The sequence below is a fragment of the Nannospalax galili genome, unplaced genomic scaffold (genome assembly GCF_000622305.1).
Source record: "Nannospalax galili isolate Female #2095 unplaced genomic scaffold, S.galili_v1.0 scaffold127, whole genome shotgun sequence".
NCBI lineage: Eukaryota > Metazoa > Chordata > Mammalia > Rodentia > Spalacidae > Nannospalax > Nannospalax galili.
In genome coordinates, this window is record NW_008360326.1 from 1,118,866 (window position 1) to 1,124,646 (window position 5,781).

Consider the following 5,781-nt stretch of genomic DNA (forward strand, 5'->3'; position numbering starts at 1 on the left):
AATTATTTTCATTAAGAGGTAAGAAAACTAGTTAACTTTTAAATTGAGAAGTTTTACTACCTATTTTAAAATTTGGAAAACTACTTTAAAATACCGTTTAGAGCCATCATGAATTTAATTACTATATCTTAAATCATCTTCTACTAGAAACAGACTAGAGATAGGCAAAATTAGATTCATGTTCATTACACATAGACCGTTGTTGTTAATGGAATTTGAATGCCTTAAAATAGAGCATATGTTCTCTGTATGATATTCCCTCCTCTTCATTCCTGATGAGCTTCAGTTCTGTCTTACCCTTACAAACATGAGACTTCAGAAAGCAATGAGAAATGCTGTGGCGTAGGAAGGGAAGAATGTGAAAGAAAGATTCAAGAAAGGACTAATTGAATCCTGGAAGATGAAAAAGGGCCAGGCAGAGGGAAAGATCTGTATATCAGATATAATATAAGAAAGGAGGAGGAATCTTTCAAACAGAGGAGACATTTGGGCGAAGACTCATAGATGGAAAAGAGGAAAGAATATTCCAGGAACAGATTGGATCCCAAAATGAGTTAAGAAGATATCTCAAGAGTTAAGGAAGATAAATCCTACATGTAGTTATCTAGCCTCAACTGGATACTTCTAGTGACAGGAAGTCCGCTGCCCTATGAGACTTCATCATTGCACAAAGTATTCTGTCTAATATTTTTTGTTTATAGTCAAGTAAAGCTATTCCTTTCTTTAGTCATCCCTCATTTCTTTTAGTTTGGCCTTTGTTTCCACATGAGAATTTTGAAAGTATTTGAGGAAAGACAAAGTCTCTTTTCTTTTAGGATCTCATCAACTCTCTTCTAAATCTTGTTTCAAAATACCTTTCCTTGAGCTTGAGAGATTGCTCAGCAGGTGAAGACACTGAGCATCATGCCTGACAACCTGAGTTCCATCCCCAGAGCATATATACGGAAAGGAGAGATTCTTGTAAGTTGTCCTCTGACCTCCATAGGTGCACCATGGTACATATTCACACACACGCCCACAGAAATACATTAATGTAATTTAAAAATACGTATCTTCCTCAGACGGAAGTCTTGCTATCACTTTTACAATTAGTGTCAGAATTCCATATAGTATTCTAAATGATAATAGTTGATATATATTGATTTCCTAGAACACAAAACATGCTGTTAAACACAGCATGAATTACCTCATTTAACCTGATAAGCTCATTTCCTCTTACTGATGGGAAAACAAAATCTAAGGAAGACTAAATAAACTTTCTATTCAGAAGTCACAAAGCAGTAAAGATGGGGTTTGAGCCTAGAGTCTGGCTTTATCACCAGTACAATTAACCACTAAGCTGTATAGATAAACTATCACAGAACAGAACACTGTCTTTCTTTGATCTGAATATTAGACTTTTATTAGTTCTTCCTTGAGACTAATAAAAGTTTTTTATTATTTCAAAGCTCGAGAGCATTGAAAGTCATTTAAAGGTCTTCTTATAATCTAGAAGCATAACTTTTTATTACAAACTTGAAAATAAAAATTGCCCAACATTCTATAACATAATGTATCCTGTCCCTTCTTCCTCATCCCTTTCCTTTTGCATTTCCTTGTGAAATTAGAACAATTGTTTCTGGGAGGAGCAAAAGATTCCAAGATCCACATTCTGAAATCAGAACCTGGTATTTTAAATCCAAAATAAGGCAATCCAGGTGGCACAGCGTCTTCAATCAGCCGGGGTTTTCACTAGTCAATGCTGTTATCTAGATAAATGACTCAGCCAAAAGCTAGGATGAAGTCATCTTTCTGCATTTCATTCTTACAGATTACAATGCCTTTTGCAGATTGGTAAATTTTCCATGATGCATATAGAAACAACACACTCTGGAAGGTTTTCTACTGCTCCAATTTCAGAAACACCCCTACCTCATTTGCTTTCTATTTATTGACTGAATTAAAAATATGCATGCCTGCTATGTAGTGGTTATCATAACCAAGAGATAAAAGGCACTTTTTGAGCAACTGAAAAGAATTAAAGGGGTAAATGATCCTGATCTCAATGATGTGGAAGGATTGGAACATTTGTTCACACAGTAGAGTGAACCTACAGGACCTAACTTTCTTTTAAGCTGATGCAGAATTAAATCTGGGATTGGAATTTAGCCCTAAATTGTTATAATCTAAAATTTCTTTTAATGCACAGACCAGTCTGTGTTAAGATTTCCCCTTTCTTCCTCTCATCACTATGAAAGGAGAGTGGGTAAACGACTCAGAGACTGAGGGAGGGAGAGCTGACTTGATTCAAAATGTCAGTTCTGGCATCAACTGAACTCAAGTAGGGTTCCCTACCTGATTAGCTAGAACAGATAACAATCAGTGAGCATGGATGTTTCCTCTTCAGGTGAGAAGCTTGAAATGAGAGTCTACTTCTGAGGAGACTTCAAGTCCCCATATAGGACGTATATTCTTAATGGAAGATGAGCTCTTACCTTGTTTAATTTGGTCTTTTAGCATGCCGTCCCAAGACTGTTTCTTGTCATTAACTAGTAGCTCAGCAGGTGAGCTCGCCACTGCTATGCACCTCCTCTAGAATGCATCTTCATTTTTCCATTATTTTTAGAGTTAAATTACAAGCCCAGCAGGGAAACAACTACATTTAACTGATTTTCTTATTACCTAACATTTCTGTTAGTATATTTGCATTTTTACCTCTTTTAGTTTTCATGTTCCCAACATAATTGAAAATATTACCGCAATTATTCAAAATAAATAGCAATAACTATGGCCTACTTAGTAGGCATGACCTCTTATTTGGTGGGCTGGAATCTGAGCAAGGATCAGAGAAAACTGGGAAAGGAAGCTCAGAAGTAGCAAAGTTAATGCAAATAACAGATTCATGATTGGGGAGATCTGACTTTGGTCCTTGAATTTGATGTGATCTTGGGCAAGACCCCTGAGCCCTCTGGAATTCTGTAAAACTGTCAGTTACATAATCCTAAGTACTTTAGAATTCTGATCTTCGGCTGTATAAGTAAGAGAAATTTAGTTCCAGGACAGTTTTGAGAGAGGCCAAGCCCAAAATTTTACCCAGACTGAATATTGAAATTATCCCATTCTCATTCTACTTCTCAAACGACATGGTTGTTTGTAGCTCTCTTGTCATTTTCGGTCCTGGCACATACATCTGTTTTTCTTTGGTAGTGCCCAATCTACCTTAATATCTTATTATGCCTGTCTTTTTCTTCTTGTACGTCATTGTTTCTGCATTCACAGATCCTCACTCCTCCTATAGACCACACTTCCATACTTCTTTCTTTGTGATAAAATCTCTTAAAAATTAAGGAAGGGGTGCCACAGTGATGCTACTGGCACTTTTCCTTAACATCCAATAAGGACAATACATTTCCAGTGTCACACCCCTTAATTTGTATTTTCTTGGGTACGAATGTCTATTTTCATAGGTACTTGCATTTTAAAAGCTAGCTTAATGGCTGTCCAAGCCTAGCAACAACACAAAGATTATGTTCTCTCCTCTACTACTGGTACCTTCTTTTTTACACTCTGTCTTCTAACTTGACTGTATTGTCTTTTCACTTTCCATTTCATCTCCCTTGAGATAGCCTACCTCAACTTTCCAAATTCTGTACTCATTCGTCCCTCTTAAGTGAAATGCTGCACACATATATCCTTCTACCTGTGTTCTTGAAGCTCCTTTGCAATGCCAAGAGATAGAGCTAGCTCCAGGCGGAGCTGCAATTACCTTTCTTTGTCCTCTTGTTCTCCACTCAGAATCACCCTGTTTTCCCCTTTTGCCGCCACCAGCAACACAGCTCTCTCTTGCCCTCCCGATGATCATAATAGATCCAGGTGTACTCTATATTTCCCTAAATTCTGGTTTTTTGGGGGTTTTTTTTAATGTTATTTCTTACAGTCAAGACTTTTCAGGGCCTGGGAGTTGTTTTCTTAAAGTGTATTTCAAATCTGAATCATCCCCATATTCCCAAGTGATCAATAGCTCAAGTATTTCTCTGCCCTAGGAAAAGTACAATCATCAAGGGCTTTTAAGGACCATGAACTATGAGAATAGTATACGATATCACCTATAAAATAGTTTTTATCATGGGAAACTATGTTATCATGGTGAAAATATGTTTAGCATATCTGACTTGCATCTTCTCTAAGGATGCCACCAACTCCATCAGAAACTATACAGAGGCAAATCCTGAAGTATCAACATGTATTTAGTACTGTGCAGAAGAGAAAGAAACTTGTTGGCATTTCTAAGGATAAAAGTTTTCATAGCCAGGAATGGTAGCATATTTTCTTAATGTCACTTTGAGGGAGGAGGAGGCAAGAGGACGGCAAGTTCAAAGCTAGCCTGGGCTACATAGGAAAGCCTTGAATCAAAATAAATTAAAATTTCTCAAGAAAAAATTATTCAGTTGAAATTTTGGTGGTTTTCCTTTCATGGGGAGACTTGGTGATTGATTTTTAGAAGTTATAAGGAAATCATGTAACCTTAGAATTCAGTTTATCAACAATATACAAGTTCTAATTCTCTTTTTAAATTTCTTTTTTAAAAATTTTTATTGAATTTTTGTGTATTTCATATAGGACAGCTCAATCTATCTTAATCATCTTTATAGCCCTGTCCCCCCCAACTGGCTCCTTCCCATAGCCCCCCACAATGGAATTCATACATATTCTGCCATTTGTGTTAAGGCCTATTGTGTCAAGTTAGTGTCCCTAGACATCCCTTGGTGCAAGTTCATCTACTGAGGCATAGTCAGCCTGACAAGAGTCCCGCACTTTAGAAAGATCAGTTCTTCCTCACCCAGCAGTAATCAGTTGCCAATATTTCTTCAGCTAAGATTGGGGTCTGCTGTCCATTTCCCCAGTTCTATGCTGGGTTTCTGTCTGCTTGAGTTTGCATGGGTCCTGTGCATACTGACACCATTGTTGTCGGTTCTTTCTAACTATTGAATTTTTATCACCTCCAAACTTGTGTAAATTTCTTCCTCTCTACAAAACTCTGTTCTTCTGGATTTCCTTTCATCATCAATCTGAATAAAATATGACACTCACATTACTCCAAATCTCTCAGTAATATATAGTCATTTAATAAGGAAATTGGATATTTATGTCAATGTTTAGGTCTTCCCACATTATGAGTTAGATTTGGCAGACCTTTGTTCATTTTGCAAGTGGGAAAACCAGAACTCAGGTACTAGATGCTGTGAAAGTTATGGGAGGAAGCCTCCTCTCATGCTTGGGATGTCCAGGACTAGTTCTCAGCTAAATGCTACCCAGAATCACCCATATGAGAAGTATGGAGTTTTTCCTCTGTGTTTGTTTTCATAGTTAACAAAAAATGTTAATGATCTTATCATTTTATGTCTATCACACCAATGCAATGATGTGATGCTTTATGAATTTAAATCCTGCCCATCAAATTCATGAGGAGGAGTAAGCATCTAACCAATACCTTCTCTTAATATGTACATTAGAACAGTGGGATTTCAGACACAGTGAGCAAGTGGAGTGACATAAGGTGCCAAGATAAAATACTGGGATTTATGACGCATTTATTTGTAAATCTAACTGAAGTTGGAATGACTACTCTAAAATGAAATGGACTAAATGTGGTTTGGGATTTTCTTAGTTTTCAAACATCCTTCTGAATACGACAATTCATAAAAACCAGTTCATCCCTCAGTCCCCCTGAGCTCTCTCTGAGGAGGATATGAATAGCTCCCTTTGTAATTTATAAAACAAGCATTAATATGAGTACCAAAA

The 5,781-nt window shown here is 36.9% G+C and overlaps 1 protein-coding gene across 1 annotated transcript in view; it reads right to left on the bottom strand.

Moving 5' to 3' along the window:
- Abca12 (ATP binding cassette subfamily A member 12) overlaps positions 1 to 5,781 on the bottom strand; it is a 168,568-nt gene that overhangs the window by 162,169 nt on the left and 618 nt on the right. The window lies entirely within an intron of this gene.